Source organism: Pleurodeles waltl, chromosome 1_2 (assembly GCF_031143425.1).
Source record: "Pleurodeles waltl isolate 20211129_DDA chromosome 1_2, aPleWal1.hap1.20221129, whole genome shotgun sequence".
NCBI lineage: Eukaryota > Metazoa > Chordata > Amphibia > Caudata > Salamandridae > Pleurodeles > Pleurodeles waltl.
Window position 1 is genome coordinate 737731912 of NC_090437.1, and position 27191 is coordinate 737759102.

The window sequence follows — 27191 nt, forward strand, 5'->3', positions numbered from 1 at the left end:
ACCTACGGGGGAAGGTGCGTTCCGTAGTTGCAAGACACCAGATAGCTGTACAGAGGACTGGCGGTGGACCCCCACCTCATCCCCAACAACTATCAGCATGGGAGGAGCAAGTCTTGGCGACCATGCATCCTGAGGACCTGGCAGGAGTAGCAGGAGGACTGGACTCTGGCAAATCAAATCTTTACTACTTTCTCTCCCCCTACTTTCATGCCATCACAAACTCCTACCCCTACCCTCACCCCCATCAGTCCACCACCTCACATATACCCCACCATCGCAACCCACCCATCACAATACCAAGCCCTGCATGCAATAACAATGCATGGACCCCCATCACAGACCTGCATGGACACCCACCACAGCATGCACACTAGTGACAATCACTTAGCCAAGCCAATCAAAACTCACAGAAGCCAAAGTTGCTTTGCTAATAACAACCGTAGAGGGAAACATCCATGCACATATCCATGCACAAGATGGCACACGCAGATACAATAACACTGCATTTACATCCCCACAGGACCCCCACTCAACGTCACTGGAGAGGAGGTGCCAGCCACATCCAGCCCCCCCTCCCCCGAAGAGGCCTACAGTGATGACAGCAGCTCTGGACACCTGGATCACGACGACCAACCTGGCCCATCAGGGACCTCTGGACAGTCGGTGACCCAAGCACAGTCCCAACCCACCACAGAGCCTCCACCTTAGGAAACACCACCACAGCAACCACCCAGCGGGCCCATTCCTCTGTCTCCAGAACACATCAATCAGCAGTGTGTCCACCACTACAGGGACCCCAGGCAACCCCACAAACCCAAGAAAATCAGGGACCTGGGGTCAGTGGCAGAGGGCACACGGTTCAGGGGACAGAGGCACAGGACAACAGGGAAGCTGGGAGGACTGCTGAGCAACAGGGGGAGGACAGGCCCAGGGAACCGACTCTCCACGAGGCACTCACCAACATCCTGGGAGCATACCACCATTCCCAGGAGACCATGGGCCAGATACTGGCCAAGTTGCAGGAGACCCAGCGGCTGCAGGAGGGACAGTACCGGGGGATCTGGGAGGACCTGAGAGACATCCACACCACCCTGGTCACCATTGCAGGGGTGCTGGCAGACATGGCCAACACCATGAGGAAGGCAGTGACACACCAACGGGCACCTGACACTAGCCACACCGAAAAACAGCCCTCCACCTACGCTAGTGGACAGGAGGCCCCGCCACAGGACCAACAAGCCACCAGCACCCCACCCCCTGCAGAAGGAGAACCACCCCACAAATGGTCCCTGCGATCCAGGCAGAAGCCAGAGAACATTGCCAAGACCCCCGCCAGGAAATGAGATCCTCCTGATTGTCACCCTTCTGTCCCACTCTGTCACCCTGTCCACCTTGAACTGCCATTGCTCCCCTTCCTATGCCCCCTTGGACAATGCACCTGCGATACAAATAGACTGGACTCTACCCTGGACTTTCCTCCATCAGCAACCCAGTCCATTGCAACACCCACTCCACTTATTAGCACCAAACTATACACCCTTGGAACAAAATCAAAGATGGATTCTGTCAATTGTTTGACAAATGTCTTAGTTTCAAAAACTGTAAACATTACAATTCAAATGCACTGTAATATTTACATAGGTATAACCTGTAGTGGGCAGCAGTAAACACACCAGGAGCCAGAGTGGGGCACAGAGATCTGAAAATAGAGAAGCCAAAGGGTACAGTAAGTGGCCATAGAAATAGGGAATTCAGTCTGCTATGTTCAAAGTCAAACACAAAACTCCAATGGAAGGTGAAGTTACAGTGTCTTACCTGTGTGTCACTGGAAGTACTGTTGAATTTGTGTAGTTCTGTTGTCCACATCTTCTTCCTCTGCCTCCTCTTCGTCACTGTCCACTGGCTGCACTGCTGCCACACGACCATCCCCAGGCTCATCCTCCTGCAGAAAAGGCACCTGGCATCTCAAGGCCAGGTTGTGCATCATGCAACGATGATCTGGCACACCTTCTTGGGTGAGTAGTACAGGGATCCAGCTGTCAGATGGAGGCACCGGAATCTGGCCTTCAGGAGGCCAAAGGTTCGCTCAATTATCCTCCTTGTTCGCCCATGTGCCTCATTGCAACCTTCCTCTGCCCTTGTCCTGGCATTCCTCACTGGGGTCAGTAGCCATGAGAGGTTGGGGTAACCAGAGCCACCTGCAAATATCAAGGGATACCTGTTAGCCACACACTCACCCTTAGGGCCAAACCCACACCCATATACCTACATCAACTGGGTGGGGACCATGGGCTCACCTATTAGCCACACCCGGTGTCTATGCAGTTGAGACACCACATATGGGACGCTGCTATGCCTCAGTATAAAGCCATCATGCACAGAGCCAGGATACTTTGCATTGACATGGAAGATGTACTGGACTGCCAAACACACCATCTGCACATTCAGAGAGTGAAAGCTTTTTCTATTTCTGAACACTTGTTCATTTCTCAGAGGGGGTGAGAAATGCCATGTGTACCATCAATGGCACAAATGATGTTGGGGATATGTCCCAGTGCATAGAAGTCAGCCTTCACTGTGGTCAAATCCTCCACCGGTGGGAATACGATGTAGCTGCACGTGTGTTTCAGCAGGGCAGACAACCCTCTGGTCGGCACGTTTGAGAACATAGACTGTGACATCCCTGATGCCATGGCCATTGTCGCTTGGAAGGAACCACTTGCCAGGAAAAGGAGCAGTGACAGGACCTGCAGTAGAGGGGGATACCAGTGGGGTGGCAGATAGCTGAGATCAGGTCTGGATCCACTTGGGCACACAGTTCTTGGATTGTGGCCCTATCAAGTCTGTAGGTCAGGATAATGTGCCTGTCCTCCATTGTCGCCAGGTCCACCAGGGTTCTGTACACTGGGGATGTCTCCATCTCCTATTCATCCTCAGTGGTTGAAATCCAGGGTGAAAAAACGGTGAGCAGAAGGTCATATACACACATATTCCAACATTAATATGCAATTTTTTCTTTACAGAAACAGTATGTGAAGTCTTAAGTCAGTTGATGTGCCAGTGTCTGCTGTGACGCAGTTAGGTGCCATGGCCTGTGCCCTCCTACCATGGCCTGTGCCCTCCTGAAATGACGGCTGCCTGAACTGTGAGGAGGGACAAGTGGAAATTAGGTAATTCCGCTGGCGTTGTGCGCCGCTGGCGTTGTGTGCCGTTGCGGTCGGCGACTGCTGCACAACACCGCATTGGTTATTATTGGGCTCTATGGGTTCCAGGAGCCAATGGCGATGTGTGCCGGCGGTGACGGTACGCACCGCTGCGAATGTGCAGCCATTTCCTATCTGTTCACTTACTTGCTACCTGACCTTCAAGAGGAGAGGACCTACACTGCAAGTGCTGCTGTGACCTGTGTCTGGAAGCCACAATGTCTCCAGTGTCTGGGGAAAGGGCCCCTGCCTTCACTTCGGAGGAGCTGGAGAGACTGGTGGATGGGATCATCCCCCAGTACACTTTACTCTATGGTACTCCGGACAAACAGGTGAGTACACTGTGAGCATGATGCGTGGGCTATGAATGTATGGATTGCTGTGTGTGTAAGCCTCATGAAGGGGGTGGTCTGAGGGGTCCTGGGCAGAGTGCTGCATGTATGGTGGGCAATGTATGTGCTTAAGGGGGCGGAGGGATATGTTGGGACATGAGTATAACAATCCGGACGGTATGACTAATACCTTTTGTACTGTTTTTTTTCCTGCAGGTCAGTGCCCATCAGAAAAAGGGTATTTGGCGTGCCTTCGCCAAGGAGGTGCGGACCCTGGGGGTCTTTGACAGGCATGGCACCCACTCCAGTAAACAGTTGGAGGACCTGCGCCGCTGGGCAAGGAAGACGGCGGAGGCCCAGGTGGGGCTGGCCTCCCAACGAGGAAGGGGTGCCCGTCATACCCTGACCCCCCTGATGTTCCGCATCCTGGCGGTGGCCTATCTGGAGTTGGATGGGCACTTGAAGGCATCACAGCAGCCACAAGGGGGTGAGTGCAGATTCAGAATCATGACTTTGCGCGTGTTAATGTGTTACCTGGGTTGGGGATGTGGGCTGTGGGTGCCCCTAGGCCAGGGGAACATGGCAGGGTATGGTCAATGATGGGCAAGCTCAGATGCACTCCAACCCCAATAATGTTAGTGGGCATCTATTACTGGGCAGGGTCCTGTGGATTTCAGGTGTGCAGCTAATGGCGTTAGGCAATGTACCCCATAGGCTGGTGACTAGCATTGTAACTGGTAGTGCATGGCCTAGTGCATAAGGCTATTCCCTGTGAGTTGTATACGCCAAAGTAGTGTTGTTGCTGGCATTGACCAAGTGTATCCTCTGTCTCTCCCCCCCTTTTTGTTTTGTCACCCAGTCCTTGGGTGCATAAGCATCATCTGGCGAAGGAGCAGAGGCACCGGCGATGGAGGGAGCTGCATCCCACAAGGGCCTGGAGGCCGAATCTACCGACGGCGAGGGCACCAGTGGGACGGAGGGTGAGGGGAGCACCACAATGGAGACAGGAGGAGACACTACTGACAGATACACCTTCTCCGATGGCACCTCCCTGGCGGTGGCGGACACCTCTGTGGCCACCCCAACTACAGGTACATCCGCCACCCCCTGTACCAGCACCGCCCTCCCAGCAGCCCCTCAGCGAGTTTCCCCTGCCCGCTCACCCAGGAGGGTGAGCATCTCCTTCGCCCCAGACACCTCAGGCCCTGCCCCAGTCAGCCCTGCAGCCCTCCGTGAGGAGGCTATTGACCTCCTGAGATCCCTCTCTGTTAGACAGTCAACCATACTGAATGCCATCCAGGGTGTACCGGGCATTTGCAACAAACAAATGCATACCTGGAGGGCATTCACTCCGGCGTGGCAGCCCAACAGAGAGCATTCCAGGCTCTGGCCAACGCACTGATGTCAGCCATTGTCCCTGTCTCCAGCCTCCCCTCTCCAACTCCCTCTACCCAGTCCCAATCCCCTCAACCCCAGCCTATTCAAAGCACACCTTCAGACCAGCAATCACCCAAATCAACACACAGAAGTGGCTCAGGTAAACACTGGCATCACACGCCATCTCACAAGCACTCACACAAGCACCATCCACATGCAGGCACACCAACATCCACTGCCTCCACTGTGTGCCCCTCCTCCTTCTCATCCACCTCCCTCCCAGTAGCGTCTCCACTCACACCTGCATGCACTACGTCCTCATCCACTACCTCCATCACCAGCACGCCTATTAATACCTGCCCCCCACTGGCAGTCACCACCCCCACATCCATGCACACGTCCCGTGTCCTCTCCCACTGTGTCTGTGACCCCTCCTCCTAAAGTACACAAACGCAAGCACTCAGACACCTAACAGCCATTCACCTCACAACAGCATCCAGCCCATGCGCCTGCACCCAAACACAACAGACTGACAACTACTCCCTCTTCCTCCACACCCAAACCATCACCCTCTTCCCACCCCAGTGTCCCTAAGAAGCTTTTCCTTTGACCTATTCCCTACCCCTCCCCCGTCCTTCACCTCGGGCCAGAGTGGCCAGAACCCAGCCCAGCACCTCAGCCACCCAGTCCACGGCCACTGTGGTTTCTACAGCAACTGCAGGTGTGAGAGGCTCCTAGGAGTCACCCGTCAGCCCAGCCAGTGTGCCCAGCCCCACCTGCCAAGGCCAAGAAGGGTCTGCCACCTAGCAAGGGCAAGAAGGGGACACCAGCCAGCAAGGGCAAGAAAAAAGACACCAGCTGGCAGAAGCAAGATGCACCACCATCTGCCAAGGGCAGGAAGGGGCACACAACACCAGCCATGGCACTTCAGACGTCCGAGGCTGCAGGTGATGGCCTGGAGGCTACCACCACCACTGGCAGCACCGCCACCTGCACCGCAGTCAGCACTGCCACCTCCACCGCGTCACCACCGCTGCATACACCTCTGCCAGCAGCACCACTGCCAGCAGCAGCAGCCCCAGTGGGCAGCTGTCCGAGGCTGCAGCTGAAGGCCTGGAGGCTACCACCATCACTGGCAGCACCGCCACCTACAGCGCAACTTGCATCCACTGAGCAGCCGTCACCGCCGGCGAGCAGTGTGTAGTGGTGACTACATGGGCTGCAGTGCGTCCTGGCCCCTGCAACACCTGTTGGTGTGACACACAGGTGAGAGACTGTGACCTTGCCCCATCCAGGACAAAGCACACTAGGCACAAGGCCCCCTCCAGAACCAGTGGAAGAAGGCATCCGCTCAGCCCCTCCTTAGCAGGATGAAGCACACTGGGCACAAGGCCCCTTCCAGAACCAGTGGAAGAATGCATCCACTCAGCCCCTCCTTGGCAGGATGAAGCACACTGGGCACAAGGCCACCTCCAGAACCAGTGGAAGAAGGCATCCACTTGAGAGACTGTGGCTTTGCACTCCCCAGGACCAAGCAGTGGGCAAACCACCCACTAGAGAGACTGTGGCAATGCACTTCCCGGGACCAAGCAGTGGGCAAACCACCCACTAGAGAGACTGTGGCTTTGCATTCCCCAGGTCCAAGCAGTGGGCAAACCACCCACTAGAGAGACTGTGGCTTTGCACTCCCCAGGACCAAGCAGTGGGCAAACCACCCACTAGAGAGACTGTGGCAATGCACTCCCCGGGACCAAGCAGTGGGCAAACCACCCACTAGAGAGACTAGAGCCCCTCCAGGCCAGTGGTGTTGTACCATCTTCTGGCTGAGGTGCCCCCCCATTCCCCATCCCCCTGAGGTGCCTGTGTGTTTTCGACCTGATGCCCCTGCAGTGTTCTCTCCGTATTGAGGCAGGAGTCAAGTGTGGCCTTGGCCTATGTGTTTTGGCCCAGTGGGCCACGGACATTTTGGAGTGGGCATTGTCCCTCCTTTTGTATATATTGTACAAACTGTTTGTTGCTTTAAGAAAATATTTTTCCATATTTATAATATTACACTCAATTTAATCCATTCCTTTTGTCCTTGCGTTACTCCAGAGGGTTATGGGGTGTATATGTAATTTTGTTGCATCTGTTTGTGTGTATGGTGTTGGGGTGGGGGTGTTGCGTGTGTGTCACTCTCTTTTTCCTCCCCCCCTCCCTTGTGTGCTAGGTGCAGTACTCTCCGTGGTCGTCTTTGCCGGCGTTCATGCTCCTGGTGTATGAGAAGGTACACCAGCATTGGGAAAAAGTGCAGCTCGGGCTCCATTGCATTGTGGTTCTTCCTTGAGTGTCGAGAGGTGAGTTGTTTCCCTTCAGAGTACTGTTACCACCGTGCTTTTGATGGCATTGGTACCGCCACGGAAGAGCTGGGAGATAGGTGTGTTGTAATGCAGTGGGCAGACCATTGTCTTCCGCCTGGCTGTTGGCGGTTACCGCTGCGGTGTTTGTTGCTACTGCCGTGGCAGTCGGTGTGTTAAAGTGGCTGTTTGTGTTGGCGGTTTCCGCTGTGGTCATGATTCCAAATTTTTTACCGCCCGCCTGTTGGCGTTGTTACAGCTGCTTTATCACCGACCGCCAATGAATGTAGTGAGGGCCTTAATCTTGAAAAAGTCATATGCCAACTCTTTCTTGATGGAGTTTTGTCATTCTGGTCTTGTTTTCCTCAGATAAATGTTCTCTATTTTTCTAAAGTGGTATGGAGTCTTTTGGTGGCGTCTTTCACTGTGTTACTGTAAATTAAGTGTTGCACACATTCTTTACACATTGCTTCTTAAATTAAGCCTGCCTAATCTGTGCCAAGCTACCAGAGGGTGAGCACAGGTTAATTCAGAGTGTGTATTAGACTTACCCTGACTAGGACTGTGGTACTAGAGACCCAATTTCTAACATCGGTGGCAGCGGTAAGATAGGACTTGTGTCAATGCAATACCTTGTAGTAATTCATTGTTCACTGCAACTCTATAGTAAGACCATTACAATGTTTAAATTATCCTGTTTTTCTCAAAGTTTTATTTTTTCTGAATTTAACTCCTGCTTATCTTTAACAACTTAGGACTCTGTTTTGTTGTTGCACCTGTAGTACCTTGACAGGAGCGGGGGATGATAATGGATGTCCACCGCCTACTATCCTGCAATCAGGAGGAGCTGAAGGGTTCTGCAAGAAAAGGGGTGCGGAAAAGAGATCCACCAAGCAGGATCTTCTGCTAGTCCCATGTCTAATTATGAGGAACCATGCTGCAAGCAGCACCAACAGAGAACTCTGGGGAGGACTCTGAGGAGGAGGACCCCTTTGCGTTTCTAGACAATGCTGAGCCCTGGTACAATCTTGAGGATCCCAGACTACAGGCCCGAGGGCAGTGACCCTGAGAAAGAAGAACATAAAAATGGCTGGGCAAAGGAATCCAGAGGTGGGAGCGGTGCCCACAGAGAGGAGGGGTACCCTACTAGTTTCTATGCTGGGAGCAGTGTCTCCTTCCAAACCCTGTCCCCTGAAGAACTCAAGGACATACAGGCTAAGAGAGAGACATGAACCTGCAGCATGCTCAACTGGCTGCAGAGGAGAGAAGTGCTAAGGCTGACCAATCACTAGTTGAGGAGAGGATGGCTGAGGCTGAAAGGGCCTTAATAAGAGAAAAGCTTGCTTTGAGGAGAAATAAATGGCCCATAAGCATAGTTTGAAGGGTTTCGACTTACAAGCACAGCAAGTAGAGTCCAGCGGTGGCAGAAAAATGATTGTGTCCAGTGTTAAAAATATAGTCCACATACCCAGAGACTGGGAGCCTCATTTACAATAACTGCTTTGTGGCAGCGATGTGTCAAAAAACCTTGTGCTGCTGGAAAAACGTTGATGATAACCATGGATGTGTCATATTTACAATACGGCACTCCATGGCATTGGGTCCAAGAACGCGTCAGAAATCCTGACACATCTGAGGGAAGGATGCTGTAATGTGTCAACTCAAAAACTGACACATTGCTGAAGTTAGTGCCAGAACTGATGCAACTTCAGAAATGGGTCAAAAACCTGAGGAGATTCGGAAAGTTCAGATTGACGCATAGAGGGTAATGTGTGAGCCCCAATGTAAAAGACTGTAAAATGGTGGACTATCACCTTCTACACTTATACATTGGTCCTGTATGTAGTGGGTAATTTATGAAGTATGGCCATGTCTCACATTACAATGGCCATAGTCTACTGATGTGTACATACCAACATTAGTTTGTGTGACATAGTGAGTGACTGTATAATGTAAGTGAATACAAGTATGTGCCGGAATGTGAAGTGGCACCACATGTATTACCTTCCTTATGCGTGTACTCAGCTGTTGTGCTTTGCAATACGGAGACCTGGAGATGGGGACCCCTTCCTCCATGAAGAAGTGTCAATTGTGGCCTGTCCCTTACAAAAAGTACACAATGTCACATAGACTTGCTGCAGTGGAAGATGGATTAGTAAATGCCATGGTCCTAGGTTGGTCAAGGGGTCCTACAACATGAGCTTCACATGTGTAGACCTACTACAACTAGAGGGAATGTGAAAAACAGGTATCTTCCAGGGTGTGAAGTGACGTCAGATGGCCAGATTCCTGTTTTAAAGTAACTGCATCTGTCCCTAACCCTGGGTTTTGGAGGCATAGGAATGGTGACATATTGCAGGATATATTTGAGGCATCTTGAAGAAAGCGTCAGAAGAGGAAACTGTTGGACATATCACTGCATCACTTTTAAGTGACTTTTCTCGATGGAATGTCCACTCTGCATACATTAAAATCAGAGTGACACAGTCAGATCCCTGCTGGGTGTTTCTTTTGACACAGGGCCAGGGAAAGTGACACATTTATCCAAATGTGTCATACTGTTAATACGGAGCTAGCACAGTGCCACCACTGTGTCAAAAATATTACGCAACATCAGTGCAAGCTCCTTGTAAATAAGCACCTGGGTACCTAGCTTCAAGGAGGGATGTGAAATAAACCAGTGGTTCCAAGCATATGAGGTAGCTGTAGAAGTGCACAGGGTACCTGAGGAGGATCCCTTGTGTCCCTTGACTGATTCCCTCGGTGATGGACCACATTGAGAGAAGAGGTTGTGACATGCGTTCTTCTTGGTTGCATTTGACACAATACACATATTGTAAAATTTAGTGTGTGTGCAATAAGCAAAATGATCTCCTTTCAGAACACGTTAACATGAGGACTGTGATATCCAATTTTTGCACTTGTGCAGAAGTTACTGGCTGGGGCACTTACAACAGAAAAATAACGACTGCCAGCTGGGTAGCAGGAACGAGGCCGAAGATTGAGTTCCTTTCAAAGTGATGGAATTCTGAGGCGACTTGCTATATCCTTTTTACTTAAGTCAGATGGTATTTCATTACTTATAATCCAGGACCCAACATTAGCCTTTCCACAAAAAGCATCAAGTTAGAGATTGGATGTTATGTAATGTTAAGTCACTTTCAAAATAGCTACAAATAAGGTGATAAGATGCAACAAGATGACTTCTTTCCTGTAATAAGTGATACCCTCCAAAAATAAATAAGTTGCCGTCAACATTTTCTTTCTACTATTACCTGTTAAATTCAGGTGGCGGAGATAGCTGAGCTCAAAGATTGGGGTGGGGTCCCGCCGGCTTCCGGCTGGATTATTAATTCTCCACTATCCTTCGAGCAGAGGTGGTTTATGCAGCTAGTAACCAGAGTTTAAATTGTCTCATTCCTTGTTGCACACCTACAGTAACATCAGCCACACCTCTTGAACTGGATGCCCTGGGGCTGAGTCCCCATGAGGCAGAAGCCATGCCAGTGCAAGTTGGTGCCACAGCCCTCTGAAAGGCTGGTGCCCCCCACCAGCCCAAAGTGGTAAAAGAAGTACCTGGTCCCTTCTAAGTGTCATGATGGAGGAGCATGAGAGATGCCTGCCATAATGTGTGGCTGACCCTCCTTTTGCAGATGGCAATCTAGGTGAAGAATAGACTACAGTGGAGATGGGTAGTGGGAAGAGGCTCACATTGTGATGGAGACTGACTCTTACTGAGGCTTGGGGACCGGGTAATTGCCTGGTGGAAGTATGGATGGTGTATTCACCTAGTTCCCACGCTGCTGGGGTGACAATCGCACCTGTTTCCAACCAGTCAGACATCCTACCTAAATCAACAAAAGCCCACATAAACAGTCCAACTTGTCAGATTCAGGTTCTGCCATTTGGCTCTGTTCGCGTTTGCTGCCCTCGTGCACTGCACACAAAGTTACTCACCCCTGCATATGGCCATATGGTGCACTGTGTTGTCCTAGCCTGCCAGTGATGCTGTGGCAATCCCTCTTGAAGGCTGCCTTAAGAGCAGTCCCTTTGATGCCTAGATATAGCACCGAACTGTTTCAGAGTGCAAGTATGCCAGAGCTGCTTTTGATGGTAGGCTTTACGTATGTGTGTGGTCTGTCGGTTTGCACCCTAGATCACTTCGAGGGGCAAGTGAATACCCAGATTGTGGGGGCAACCAGATTTGTGAAAGGTGGATAAGTCTTTGGCCCCCCTCTTGAGACATTACTGACCCCTTTGTCAACACTGGCAGTGAAATTGTGAAATCACTATTTGGTCCCCTGGTGGCCCTAAAGCTCAGGAGTTTGGGTAAAACAGATAGGTCACAACATAAGCTTTAATTCTAGAAAGTCAGTCGGAGGCCAAGATGGAATGTCCGCTTTGGACTGGGCTGCAGACTCACCGGCAGCTGAGACTGGGGAAGAGGATATTCATTCTATACTACATGACATGTAACATATGCCTTATCATATCGACTGTATATCGCAATGATTAGATAAACATACCTTCAAACTCTTTATTGTACAGCGACATATATCGGCCATGAACAGTAAAGACACCCAAGCCAAAATGGAAAAGGAGCTAGTGATTACACACTCCAAAAATGAATTTCTGCAGGCCTGGTCATGATGCAACAATATTTAATAGTGGGGGTGCCTGAAACTGTCAACACAAAAAAACATTGGCAAATTGATGGGTTCTTGCTAATGGATCTACATGGCAGGGACACATTCTCTGAGCTGTTTGTAGTTAAAGGAGCGCACTGTTATCTGACCCTGAGACCGGTCCCACATGCTCAGCCGAGAATCATTATTCCCAGATAACTTAACAATGGAGACCGTGATGCTGCACTTAGAATGGTACGAGAGAAGTGGGACCTGCACGTCCCCTGAGCCTGTGTCTTTGTGTATCCCGACTTCACGGTGTCTGTACAGGAGGCCACAGAATCCTTTCTGCTAATTAAGAAAGAAGTGCAATCCATGCCCGGCTCCGGTTTACGTTGGTTGACAGACCTCATACATTCACTGACTTGCAAGAGGCAATGAAGGCGCGAAAAGGCTATAAAGCAAGCTGACAAGAACAGTGCAGAGGGCAAAAGGCCAAATGCTATACTAGACGACAATGACTGAACTAAAAGGGGTGATGATGTCCCTCTTTTGGGCTCATACTGTGAATGCAAGTGTGAACGGCAGATCTATTATTTGAAAATAGCATTTTGGTAAGTGTTGTCATGTGCTCTTTAGATAGGCATCCAGAGGTAAATATCTGTTCTTACCTTCATTTTGAGTGCATGGTGTTACATACAGGCTTGGTGTGTTGATGTGGCCGAGATGGCCTGTAACTCTTGGGGACCAGTGGATATGAGCACTGGTGGACAGGGTGAGGTAGCATCTGAACCAAAGCCATTGTGAATTTTGCTGCACTGATGGGCAGTAACCTCACCTAATAAATTATATGTGGCCGCCGTTGCAACTTAGCAGTGAGGTGTGGGCTTGTCCTGCTCTACCCTAAGCATGCTTGGCCTTTTCAGCTTATTCCATTGGGGAAAAAAAGATGTGGGGGGTGTGGGGTGGAAATAGTTACTGCAAGTTAGGGTCTGCAGTGTGTGAGGAGATCGAGGGGAACAAAATGTACACACAGGCAGGATTATGACATTACCATTATTGATACTGAGATACATGCAGATTTTAGAAACATACAGCAGTAGGTATATTGATAAACACTTGTTAGACCATGGTGGCAAGAAGAAATAGGTTTAAACTAAGGGTCCTCAGATGATTGGATGATCCCTGAAAACGACATATTATATCTGGCTATCAAAAGTGATAATAGATGTTGTCCTCATTCAAGAGACACCTCACATCACAATCTGCGTATGACATTCCGGACAAAATTACAGGGTGTGAGATGCAACATCCTTCAATTCCCATGCCAGGGAAGTGCTGCTCTGGGTCATGAAGGGCAACAGTATGTGTGTCATGGTAATTATCTCAGACACAAGTGGCAGGTGTGTGGTGGTGGTTGGTTTCTTAGAGGACAAATAGATGGTGATGGACAATATTTTTGACCCTAACTATGTTAATCCACAATTTTGCTTTAATGGTGGTGTGTTAACATAGGATGGAGATTTTATTTGCATCTTGAACTCGAAAGTAGCTCCACAAAAAGCAATCTGCTGTTGCTAGGGACATAAATTGTATCTTTGAACTGGAACAGTTAATAGATATATGGAGTAACAGAAACCGCAGGAGAGCTGAATTTACATTTAACTCTGTGGTTCATGGTATGTTCTTCTGTATAGATTTCATACTTATGTTCAGGATATCGTCTCCTGCATTCACCTTCTATGTGTACACTCTGACCATTCACAAGTTCTGGTAGAGATTGATATTCTTGACAGATACCCTACATGCTTTTCATGAGGATTTCCCTCTGAGGCACTGTTGGAACTATATTTAGATTTGAGATTGCTGCTGCTATCAGTGGATATTTTGATCATAATATGGGATTAGTTGATTACTTTGAAATGGTATGAGAGTCCTTCAAAGTGAATGTATATCCATGGTGTTATCATAGCTAAATATGCTGGGGTTTTAATTTCATTATAGCAAAGTCTTTTGCAAAGACCACCGCGGCCGCCAGGAGACTGCCAGTTCTGGCGGTCTTCCGACTGCCACCGGAAATCCGCACCATCAGCGGTCGGATATCCAGTGGCATTCATCATGGCGGTCAGTGGTAATTCTGTGTGACAGTTGTTAGCACACCAAAGCCTTGATAAGTAAACTTACAAGGAGACACGTCTAGGTCCACGAACCTTTGGACCACATTTGGGGACTTCCCAGTACGAAATGTCTTTTTGGCATCACAAATCAATAGATCAATAGCCCAATCAATATTCTTAGTGACTAATCAACAAGCTAATCAATAACATTTAATAAGAATCAATAAGTTAAGCACACACCATGACCTTTCAGTCACAAATAACCACAACAAATTAGTTAAGTGTTAGGATATTTATTTCCCTATTTGGTTACAATCTAATATAATCTCGGTTAATCTCATTAGCAATGAACCTCATTAGAACTCTTCTAATTAGCAATTTAGAATACAATTAATCAAAGCATAGAGAATATTCATTCAGTAATTTGGCACATCATTATTATGAAGCAAGTTATCAAAGTCTCGGTAATACATGGTTCAACAAAGCATGAACTCAGTCATTTGTCTATTTGCACAAGATATCTGTGAACGCCTTAACTAACCTCAAATTAGCATGTTGGGCTTCATGCAAAACATTTTAGAAACACAAATTTGGAAAACATCTGTACTATGGCCTCTATCAAAATAGCAGTTGGTACCTAGAAAGAAAAGGCAAACAGACAATTACAATTTGCATCAGATAGTTACCAATCCAACAGATCAGCAAACAGCATCAGTCTTCGTCCTCAGGACATCAGTCGATTCACCATCAGCAGAGATAGGACTGGGCAAAGTCTCAATATAGCATATCTAAGGAATAGGATCTTCCCTCATATGGAGGAGAAGTAAGTATCAAGCAAAGAATGGGTAGAGGATGGTTTAGAATATCAGGACAAAGCAAAGGAGTGGAAAGTCTCTGTTAGGGAGTGGAGTTTCTCCTCTGAGCCCCGTTTCTCGTTGGGTCACTCTGTTAAATCAAAACTACCTAGTTAGCCCATAACTCCCTATTGGATAATAATTGGTGCATCATTATCTCTGTCCAATAATTCGTCACACGTCTGCCAGAATTTTCCACAAACCACAGTTCTCATGTCGCGGATTGGTCCATGTTATTGACGTCTTCATCGGTTGGAATGTCAGGTAGGAAAAGTTACAGTTTACGCTCCAGTCAGTGTCTCCATTGTTTTCTCTTACTACAGCTAACCTTGCATCTGTTACAAATTACACTGTTGCATTTAACAAGAACGTCGCCTTGAGCAAGCCGGTTCTCATGACAAAGAATTTACTACGGCTACACACATAACTTCTGGAAAAGTACAGCTTCATGACCTTCAGGAAAACAGCACATTGCACATTAGAAAAATACAGTTTAATATAAGATCAAGCAGCTAGGCCCAGACCCTCGCTAAGCTAAGGCCTATCAATTAATAAGCAACTTTTTACTACATAACTCTAATTATGATATGCTAATTCAAATTAAAAACATTTTTGCATAACAATTCAGAATTAACACACTTCATTAGTTTTCGTATACATTGCTAGCCGCTCCCCATGGGCACATTTCAAAAGCGTGCATTATTTTTCTATGTTAACACATTTTCTATGCAGCTTCATCACACAATATATTAATATTGCTTTTTAAAAAACACACTCCAACATAGTCTTCTGGTGCCGTGACAGTGCTGGGGGTGGGAGCGCTGGGTCCTGTCCTCTAATGGAGGTGCACCTTGTCGACAAGGTAAGTGCCATCCACAACGGGGGGATGGGGAGGTGTCAATAGGTGTGTGTGAGTGTGTTTGTGTGTGTGTCATGAATGGGGAGGGGAGGGGGAGTGTCTGTGCGTGCGTGTCGCTGTGTGTAAATGTGGCGATGGTGGTTCGTGTGTGTATGCATATGGACGGGGGTGGGATGTGTGTGCATGAGTAAATGTGTAAGGGTTAAGGGGGTGTGAGTGAGTGCATGCAGGTACATGTATCTATGCATGTAGTTTAAGGGAGGGGGTGGGGGATGGTGCGTATGCGTGTGATGTGTATCAACTCTAATTTAAGTGTACTGTAATATTGTAAACCTGTAAATCAAATTTATAGGTAAATCGGTTGTGGCTGGAGCACATGGAGAAAGAAAACAGCCCAGCAGGACTCTTGCACAATTATGGTGTCTTAGGTGGTCTTTGGGTATGTGACTTAAGTCATCTGATGATCTCCCAATATGTGATTCCTAATCGCTAGCTGAAAAAATTAAATATTACTATGAGGAGTTTACTCCTTGTGTGTGTCATCCCCAGTACCAGAAATAGGGTGCTATCTTGGAAAATTAACTATATCCTGGTTTGAAAATAGGGAGGGAAACGCTGCTGACCAGACAAGATTAAACATCTCATCGAAAATGTGCCAAACTGCCATGCCATTGTCATGGGTTGTCTCATCACCATTAAGAATATCTTGAGGAAGCGACCCCTCATCATGATACTATTTGAAGAGCTGGGGGGAAAAGGCCAGGTTCAGCTCATGGTGCGAACAGACTTGTTAGTTGTTGTACTTAAGCCTGACTGTGCTGTAGTTATCTGCTTCTGGTACTTGGCCACCCCCGTTACTAATTTTGGATGCCAAAATTATTGCAAGATTATTTCTAACCAGATTACCACATCAATTTGATCTTTCTGAGCAACCTAGTTTTGTCTCTGGAAGGTCAACTGCACATAACTTTAAGACCTTGTTCTTCATTGTATCACAATTAGACCCTAAAGTAAACCTGTGGCGGTATTCCTATATGCAAAGAAGGCCTTTGAATCCATTACCTCAATGCTAGAATTTGAGTGAACGCCTGTGTTACTGACGCGGTGAATATAATTAGGGGAGTGCAACAAGGCCGCCCGCCCTCGCTGCTCTTTTACTCCATCATAGCGGATTCTTTGCCTGTGCTCTCAGAGAGTGTCACACGCTGAGTATACGGAGATTCTGAGGTTACAAGCCGGTTCCGTCAGCTTATGCTGGTGAACCTCTGCGTTTCAACCACAGCAATTCAAATAAGAAGCTATCCTGAAGAATTAGCTAAATCCTGGTTTCAAAACGCGTAAAGGGAAACACTGCTCGCTCTTTTAACACCAGAAGAGATTAAACATGTCTTCAAGAATATGCCAAAAATGCTGTACCAATGGCATGGATGTCTCGGCATCGAATTTATAAAGAATGGCTCGAGAAGCAGGTAGTGGAAAGAGGCCGACTTCCACTCATGACACGAGACGCCTTGGTAGTTGGCGCCCTTAGATCTCTTTGTCTGATACCGGCCGCTCATTATCAAATACTGATACCAACATTCTTGCGAGACTATTGCTAACCTAATCACCCCATTTATCTCTCGTTTGGTCCTCCCTGAGCAGTCCGGTTTTGTCCCTAGAAAGTCTACTGCACATAACCATTGGGCCTTTTTCTGCACTTTGTAGCAATCAGGTACGAAGTTAAATATCTGTCAGAATTCAAAGACACCGAGAATGCCTTTGACTTCTATCATTCGGAATTCATGTTCGCAGCTCTCGCCAAGATTTCAACCAGGGAAGCGTTTCTCAGACGGGTGCATCTCCTATTCTCACCCCATTCTAGAATTCAAGTCAACAGCTTTATTCTGAAACAGTTAAATAAGCAGGGGGTCTGTCTAGGCCTCCCGCTTTTGCTTTCTCTTTACGCCTTCCTAGCTGAACCTTTGCTGTGCTTTCTGACAGCGGCAAGCACCGATAGGCGGAGATTCCTAAGGCCACAAGCTGGTTCTATTAGTTTAAGCTAGCTTTCACTGATTATTCGAGAAATCATGAGATTTTGCGTAATGTTGGAATTAAAATATAAACTGTGACATATCCCTTATTTTCCCACTGACTGAGTAGGGCGACCACCTGGCATTGAGGCAAATTCTAGACAGGACTGTAAAAAATTCAGGACAAAGGGTCAAAATTCAGGACAAAGGGTCAAAATCAAGACAAAAATTCAAGAACAAACGTCAGTTTTACAGACACACGCAAGAGAGGCCATGCCTCACTATGTTGTCAGTGCATTTATGTACTCTTTTTTAACATAGCACAATTTATTCACTTTGGACCTTTTGTGATTGCCTCCTGGTGTGCTACATTCAGGTGTCACATTACGTCCTTGTTCAGTAGTAAATTAATGCCCTTCACGGCAAGGCCATCACCACTACCCAAATCTACCCGATCTTTCCTGAAGAGAAAGTAACAGCAAAATTTTGATTATGTTAATGAACATTTCAAAACCCCTGGCAAACAGTTTGGGAAACATTAAGGTAATTAACCTTATGCTAGTTTAAATAAATTGAACAAAAACATCTGGCTTACCCCAACCGCCCATGGACTTTCAACCTAATTTTTTTTAAAGAGGCAGGGCAGATGGTGTGGGTGACAGTCTCACACCTAATGACAGGATGTGATGTACCCATAACTTGTCTGTAGTCTTACTGCACTAGAGTGTATGTTTGGGACTCTACATTTGTCTCAGAAATGGGAGCCCGGACTACCAATCAAAGATAATTAAAGAGTAGGATGAAATTGAGATAAAATGGGAGATCCATGGCAAGTAATTCAAAGGGTTGTTGCTAACAACTGGATAAATAAAGAAGAGAAGAACAAGGTGGGACAATTCCTAAAATCAGACAAGATAGGTCCACCAAGACTATTTGAGGTATTGGGTACCTGGGGAGTTGTCTGCACACAGGAGCGAAACAGAAGGGGCACTGTCAAGTGGTTGAACAATCAACACCCATCCACCTTGGCAAACTCTTCTGGTGCAATGGTTCGCTGTTAGTGCTTGTGAAGGGTGAGCAGGGGCCAGACCCCTTGCAAGGTTGTGCAAGGCAATTGCCCGCTTAGTCCATGTCTTTATATGGTTTTGAAATTGAGCAAAAGCCAAACTAGAGATCTGGGTTATCCCTAAGTGTCAAGTATACATAGAATCTTCAAAATATTTGGGATGTAAATTGCACAAACAAAATTTACAAATTTTAAAATTTAATTAGTGTTTCTTTAACATATGGCACTGTTTTCGCCTTCATACACAATTAGATCTCAGATTGAACTGGGAACCAGTTACCTTTTGATACCTAGTGATTAATATCTACCATTCTTACACTGATTTCCAGGATGAAAATCTCGGCAGAGCGAACGGTCCCTCCAAGCCCAGTTTGCTTTTTGGTTTTCTCTTCTGCTTTCTGTAGAGGCCATGTGGCACTAGCGAAGATGGTGAGCTACCCAAATGATAGTATTATTTTGCAAGCCTTCCCCTGCTCGTCCTTCATTCCTTCTTCAGACAGGCCACACATCTGATTTGGTCGCTGCGGCGCCATCGGGAGCTCTTTCCACTCTAAAGCTAACTGTGACTGCGGGTGGATTAGGGGCCAGATGTAGCAAAAATAAAAATTGCGACTCGCATTTTGCGAGTTGATGCGACTCGCAAAATGCGAGTCGCAATATGTAATGCCAGAAAAGAAACCGATCCGATTTTGCGACTCGCAGCCGGACTTGCAACGCAGTGTGCGAGTCCGCAGATTGCGAGATCGCTTTTTGCTAGTGTGCAAAAAACGAACTCCCAATTAGCGAGTAGGTGTCGCAAATTGCGATTTCCTTGAAAATTGCTTGCAGGTGCAGCAGAACACTCCAGAAACCACACCAGAACACTCTGGAAACACTTCCTGGCACATGATGATGACATCACAGCCAGGAAGTTTAGAAATACACCTGGGAGGAGGGAGGACCACACCCTTTTATAACTGCCAGTCTTCACACAGAACAAACAGCAGCTGCCATGGAGGGAACCCCAAGAAAGAGGAAGCTCACATTTTCTGAGAGGGAGCTGGAGGTGCTGACAGAGGAATGCTGTCAGCACCATGATGAGCTTTTTGGGAGAGCAGCCCTCAATGTCCCTGAGGCCACAAAAAAACTACTCTGGCAGGACATACAGGATAAAATCAATTCCCTGGGTGTGAGCTACAGGACAATCGAGGACATTAAGAAGAGGTGGTATGACCTCCGCTCCCGGGCCAAGGAGAGGGTGGCAGAAAGGCTCCGGGAGATGAGAGGCACAGGAGGGGGACCATCATCTGTGCCACCACCCACACCCCTGGAAGAAACGGTGGAAGGAACATTGGACCAGGAGGCAGTGTGAGGATTTGGGGACCTGGACACCTCAGAGCCCGGCACATCAACCGGTGAGTACCATGTGATAAGCCTGTACCCCTATCAATGCCATACCCCCACCCACCATGTGCACAGGTGCATGCACAACCAAAATAGCTCAATTTCAGGGTAGAAATTGCCAGAATGATGCATTATGGGAAATGTAGTCAAATAGGCAGTTCATAGGCAAATGTTTATTAGGATGTGTGCAATAGATAGTAGACACTGACAGTCTGTTCCCCATGTCCCACAGGTCTCCAGCAAGACACCCCCAACACCCCAAGCACCTAGGCCCAGGAGGACACCCCAGGACCCGCCAGCACCCCCACCTGCACGGTCAGCAGCATCCCTGCAGTAGCAACACCTGCTGCAACAATCACGCCAGAAGCTGCCCCAGCAACAGGCAGGGAGGACACAGGTGGGAGCACAGGGCAGCCACCGCTGCGCAGGCGTCGCAGGACAAGACCATCTGGGCTGCAGTCTGCATCCGGGATACTTCCTCCAACCACCAGTGAGGCACATCTGCTGCGAGGTCAGCGCCTGCAGAACAGGATTTTGGGCAGGATCAGTGGTGTGCTGCACCGCTTTGTGCGAAACAACCATGCAAGCATGCAGCACCTCAACAGACGCATGGACATGATGTGCCAGAACACTGGGGACCTTGCCCTTGCCATTAGGGAACTGGCGGGAGGACTGCTGGCCCAGGCAGAGGCTGGGCGGCGCAGAGATCGGCAGATAATGCACCGACTGGACAGGATGGCCACATCGATCGGCAGGCTCGCCATTAATACAACAGGCCTGTCGAGGAGGACAGCTGGGCTGCAAGTAGAGATGGGCCATTTTGCTGGGGATGTTGCCAGGGGCCTGGGACGTCTCACCCACATAATCGAACTTATGGAGACACGGGAAATGTCGAGGGCCACAGGGGAAACACCCCAAGACAGTGAGGAGGGCTCAACAGTGAGCAGTGTCTCTGCCACTGACAGCAGGGTGCTCAGGAGTGGTAGGCAGAGCACCACGGACGCAGCAGGGACCAGCCAGGCTGGCAGGAGGGGCAGGAGATCATAGATAACACCCAGGACCATTAAATGTGGCACATGGCGTTAATGTGCCACATGACTGGTTGGCATTTTCCTGCCCATGGACAATTTCGACTTGTATATAGTTTCTTAATTACAGTAATAAAACAGTTATTTTTGTTCCACTTAACAAATGGAGTTTTTGGTCAATAGGTGAGTATGGTGGGAGTTGACACGTACCGTCCAAAATATTGTGTAGCAATGTGGTCCCGTCTCAGTCTGCCTTGATTAGCTATACTCCTATCCCCATGATGGCGATGTGGTTGTTCTTGCTCTTCATCATCTGGATCTGGGTCTGCAGGGGTGAGAGGTAGCCCACGTCGGGTGGCTATATTGTGGAGGATGGCGCATGCAACCACAATTTTGAATGCGGTAATGGGGGTGTATTGGAGGGCGCCTCCACTGCGGTGGAGGCATCTGAATCTTGCCTTCAGGAGTCCGAAGGTGCGCTCTATCAGGTTCCTGGTCCTCTTATGCGCACTGTTGTATTGCCTCTCTGATTCAGTGCTGGGTGTTAAAAACTGAGTCATGATCCAAGGCCTGAGAGCATAGGCACTGTCACCTGTTGGGCACAAAAGTACACTGTTAGGAAGTCCAGATAGTCGTGCACAGTGACCTGTGTGTATGTCTGCAAGTGTCTGTAGCTCTACCTAGGAGGTAACCGTCTCCGAATTCCCCACGTTCCAGGCGTTGATGTATCCCACTATGCCTAAACATGTATGAGTCATGGGTACTGCCTGGAAACTTAGCTACGATGTCCGTGATGACATAATGGGCATCACAAACAACCTGTATGTTGAGTGAGTGGGTAAACTTTCTGTTGCGGAAAATGTGTTCCAGATTTGCAGGGGGGCATATTTGAATGTGTGTCCCATCTACACACCCTATGACATGGGGAAAGTGGGCAATCCTGTAAAAGTCCAGCTTGGTGCTGTTCATTTCTGCCTCATTCCTTGGTAAGTATATGAAGTGAGACATGTGCGTGACTAAGGCATCTAGGAAGGCCCTGAGGAACCTTGACACTGCACTTTGGGATACCCCACCTGCCACAGCAATGACCCCCTGATAGCTCCCTGAGGCCAAGAGGTGCAGTGAGCATAGTACTTGCACATGCGTAGGAATGGCGCAGCCACGCAGAGTCTGGTGTTCTAGCTGTGGTTTGAGTAAATCTATTAATTCTAGAATGGCTGCGCTGCTAAGGCGGTATTTGTCATAGATCTCCTCTTCAGTTTGCTGAAAAAGAGTCTGCCTGGTTCTATATATCTTCTCCTGTCTGTGGCCCCTCCTCCTCCTCTGCTGGGCTGCGTAGACTCTCCTCCTCACTGCTATCAGGTATATCTCCGCCATCTTGAGTAACCCAGGTGGCTTCTGGGTCCCCTTTTATACTTTGGTAATGGTTACCACCTGCTCTGAGTTAGTGGTAAATGGGACATGCAAACTGGGCTTTTTGCGACTAGTCGCTATTTGCGAGTTGCAATTGCATAAGGTTTGCGACTCGCAAATTGCGACTTGCTATTTGCGGGTCGCTAAATGGGGTCGCAACGGATGCGACTCGCAAACGCGTCCCATCGCTTTTTGCGAGTCCGAAATGGGCTTTTTGCATCCCATTTCCGATTTTGCACTGTCGCAAATTGCGATTCTGCCCGTTTGCGAGTCGCAAACCTTTGCTACATCTGGCCCTTGATCTTCTGGACTTAGAGTGCTTTTATTCAGCTGCAGATGTCTAATGGGTGGCTCACTGGCTTTCTGCCCACCTCCCTGCATGAGATGGGGTTTTCCAGTAAAGACTTTTAAGGAAGGCTTAATGCACTGCTCATCGTTTCCTACTGACCATTCTATCGATCACCATCCGGGGTTATCATGCATGGCTTTCTCTTGCCTTGCCAGAACCTGTAAACTCACTGCACTACCTTTGCTAAGCCTTCCCACTCGCACAGAATGGCTGTGCTAAGAGCAACTCCATTAGTGGCATGTTGCAGGTGTCTTAAAATTGGGGACTTTGTTTCTGAACAGTGAGCTACTAAATTTCCAAACCCTTGTGGCAGACTACCATCTTCCCCTGGTCAACTCCTTACTTACAACCACCTTAAATAATCATTAAATGCCCTATTTCATGTCTGCTACCTAGCACTAACCCTACAAGAGGTGTGCCAGAAGCTCTGTACCATATGAAATGGTGGCAAACTGATAGAATGGGTGTACAGACCTATCCTGCAACATGGAAACCACTCAGGTCTTCTTGTCATACTACCTGGGTAATTGATGTAGCCAAACCTCGGCAAGATATGGACTAAAATACTGGACTTTCCCCACAAAGTATCCCACAGCTGTCACTTTAAGTAAATTCATAGTGCTTCCTTGTGAATGCATTCTGCCCGTTGCTTGCCATTGTCCTTGTGGTTTGTAACTCACACTTTGTTGCTTTCAATTTGCTGGCTTTATTTGTTTTAGGCTATCCAGCTTGAATTCGTCCCTTCCCTTGCCAAAACCTTATTTACAGTATCCTGCCGAGTGCCCATTTTCTGTAAACAGGCCTGTAAATCTTGTTCTTATCTTATCATATTTGCTGTGACTGCAAAGAACAAAGTCAAATGTCAGGCTCTGTCTTTGGTGGGAACTTAGTGTGTACTTTCCTTTCTCTGACTTCAAAGTGAGAGGATTTATGCAACAATCTTGCTGGATACTGGGGTTAGGAAAGAGTTTTTTCTATCTACATCATTCTAATCTACTCTGCACCTCTGCACTCTATGCCACGGCACTCTACACTACTTTACTCTATGCCATCACACTCTATGCCACTTTATGCAACTCCACTCTAACCTGCACTTCTCCACTCTAAGCCACCTCACTCTACTGTGAAATAATCTACTTTATGCCACTACACTCTGTGCCACTGCATTCTATGCCACTGCACTCTACCCTGCACCTCTCCACTCTATGCAACTGCACTCTACTCTGAAACAATCTATTCTACGCCACTGTACTCTATACCACTCTGACCATTGCACTCTAGTTCAATGCACTCTACACCACTACAAGCTGACATTCTGCAACACTGCTCTGGCCGCCACTATACTCTACACCACTCTGCCCTGTACTACTGCATTTTGCACCAATATACTCTATTCCACTGCATTCTATGCCACTCTACTCTGCCCACTCTATGCAACTGCACTCTACACCAGTGCACTCTAAACAACTGCACTGCCCTTTACTCTGCACCACTGTACTCTATGCCACTGTACTCTATGCCACTGTTCTCTGCACCACTCTACACCACTGCACTGACACTCTACTCTGCAACTCTGCACTCTACACCACTCTACTCTATGTCACTGCACTCTAGGCACTATACTCTACACCACTCTACAATACTCCACTCTGCACCACTCTTCACCACTACACTCTATGCCACATGAGTCTACTCTGCACTCTATGACACTGCACCACTCTGCATTACTGCACTCTCTGCTACTCTATTGTATGCCACTCTACTCCACTGCACTCTAAGTAACTCTACCCCATGCCACTCTATGCCACTGCACTCTGCGCCAATGCACTCTATACAACTGCACGGTACGCCACTGCCCTCTACTCTGTACCACTGTACTCTACGCCACTGCTCTGTGCCACTCTACATCACTGCACTGACACTCTACTCTGCAGTGTTGCACTCTCCACCACCATACTATACACCAATGTACTATGTACTACTGCATTCTATGCCACTGCACTCTATGCCACTCTACTCTGCATCACTCCACTCTACAGCACTTTGCCCTACTCTGCACCACTCTACACTACACCACTGCACTCCCTGCAATGTGAGTCTACTCTGCAATCTATGCCACTGCACCACTCTACACTACTGCTCTCTCTGCTACTCTATTCTGTCCCATGCCACTCCATGCCACTGCACTCTAAACCACTGCACTCTACGCTAACGCACTCTAAACAACTGCACTGTACCCTACTGCACTGTACTTTGCACCACAGGGCTCTACGCCACTGCTCCTATGCTACTCTACTCCACTCCACACCATTATGCCACTAGCTTTAAGCCATGCTGAACAGCAGCTACTCTAGTGTATAACATGGCTAATGGCTAAAACACATTAGCAAAGCCAATAACTCTTTCGTAGGTGAGACCTATTGGCTTTGCCAATGTTTGTTAGTACTATGAGGTACCGAGGTACCTGAAAGAACTGTGAAAAATAAAATTACATCATAATAAAGGCTGCTACAAAATGCGCAAATACATTTTGGTTAAATAAAAAAAAAGTGCTTCTCAAATACATATTTGAATAATATACAGTTTATACCTAGTGATAAACATTTTTATAACACTCCATTAAAACCACACACTCCACAGCTCACCTTGGAACACCATTACAATACCTCTCTGAAAGAAATATCTTTGCCACCAGAAAACTTCAAGTGACTCCTTTTAGTAAAGTCAATGCAGGTTTTCAAGCCCCTTTGTATTTTCAGATTTACCAGTTGCCCACATTTGCATGTCTTTAGGGAAGGAGACCCTCTGGCAAGAAGGCCTTTTCTTATCTGTCTGCCCTCCCTCCCTCAGAGCACAGGAGACCCCCTGCCTTCCAGCCCAGCTGGGGAAACTCCTCTGCCCCTAATTTTGCCCTGCCTCCGTTGCCCTTTAGGTGAAAGGGTAAAATTACGGACAAATGCCGTCCGTTAAAGCTTTCATCACGGACAACGGACAGCAGGGCGAAATTACGGACAGTCCGTGAAATTTACGGACGGGTGGTCACCCTATGACTGAGTCTGTATCACAATGCACTCTTGAGTATCGCCTGCAAAGGACGATTGAACCTGAAGGCATCAGGTTACCATTGCAGGTCTACCTAGCACATTTCTGGTGTCACCATTGCAGCTCTACCTAGTTCAGTGCTCTTGTGACAGTGATGACATTGAGGGCACTACTGGTTACTTAGCTAACTGCAGGTAGAACTCTGACACTATATGGTTATAGGATCGTGGGTTCACGTACATCATGATACTGTGGTCATTTGAAGTGAGCAGAAATATTAATGTATGTTACATGGCTTTGTCAAATTCTAATGTCATTAATTTTCTGTATCATTTATGGTGTCACTGCAGACCTCTCACCTTGGGAGTGCCCCCAAGCGCCAGACTGGGCCCAGGGAATTTTCGATAGCAATTCAGTTGCACATTGATAGATGACATTGTGCAGCTCTGCGTTGGATTAGTTCCGCCCCAGATGTGACATTGGGATCATTATATGTGTGCCATCTCTATGTGCTGACCTCAGTTCTTTTCTTTCCAAGCCTTCTGACGCGGATCTGAAGCTCCATCAAATCCTGTGAGCTTGACAGAATTATGCTCCCTCAATTTTCATCAGTGGGCAAGAGACATGTCTCCATGTAAAAATACCGGGTTCAAACTGTGCAGGGACTGGCATCATCCGATTTAGGTGCTAGACACCCACGATGTCTGTATCTGGTGTCTTGGCTCTAAGCACGACTCTCTGTCATGTGATTGCTGGTGGGCGAAGATGAATCACAAGGCCACAAAGCTAAACTTGCTGGTGTAGAACTTCAAAGGAAGTTGAAGAAGACCTGGTCCCTGTCGAAGTCCAGGGCACAGAAGCTCTTTTTTTCCTGAAGCCAATCTTATGACCAATTGTCATTGAAGTTAGAATGCTCTGTACAGCCAAACAAAACTAAAAAGACAAGAAGTAGAAACACTTCTCCCTTGTTCTGCCACCCCACCATTCAGAGTTGTGCCATGCCCCTGGTTCCTCCAGGCCGCTGAGTCGTTCTTCAAGTCCAGAATCGATTCTGACATTGCTTCCTCTACGCTCTGACTTCCCAAGGCCATTGGCGATGCCACAAAAGCTACATAGCCTGAAGAATGTCTGTGGACCAGACATTTGGACCCATCCAGACCCCTCTAGAGTGTCTTTGGTGCCTAAGGATCAGAGG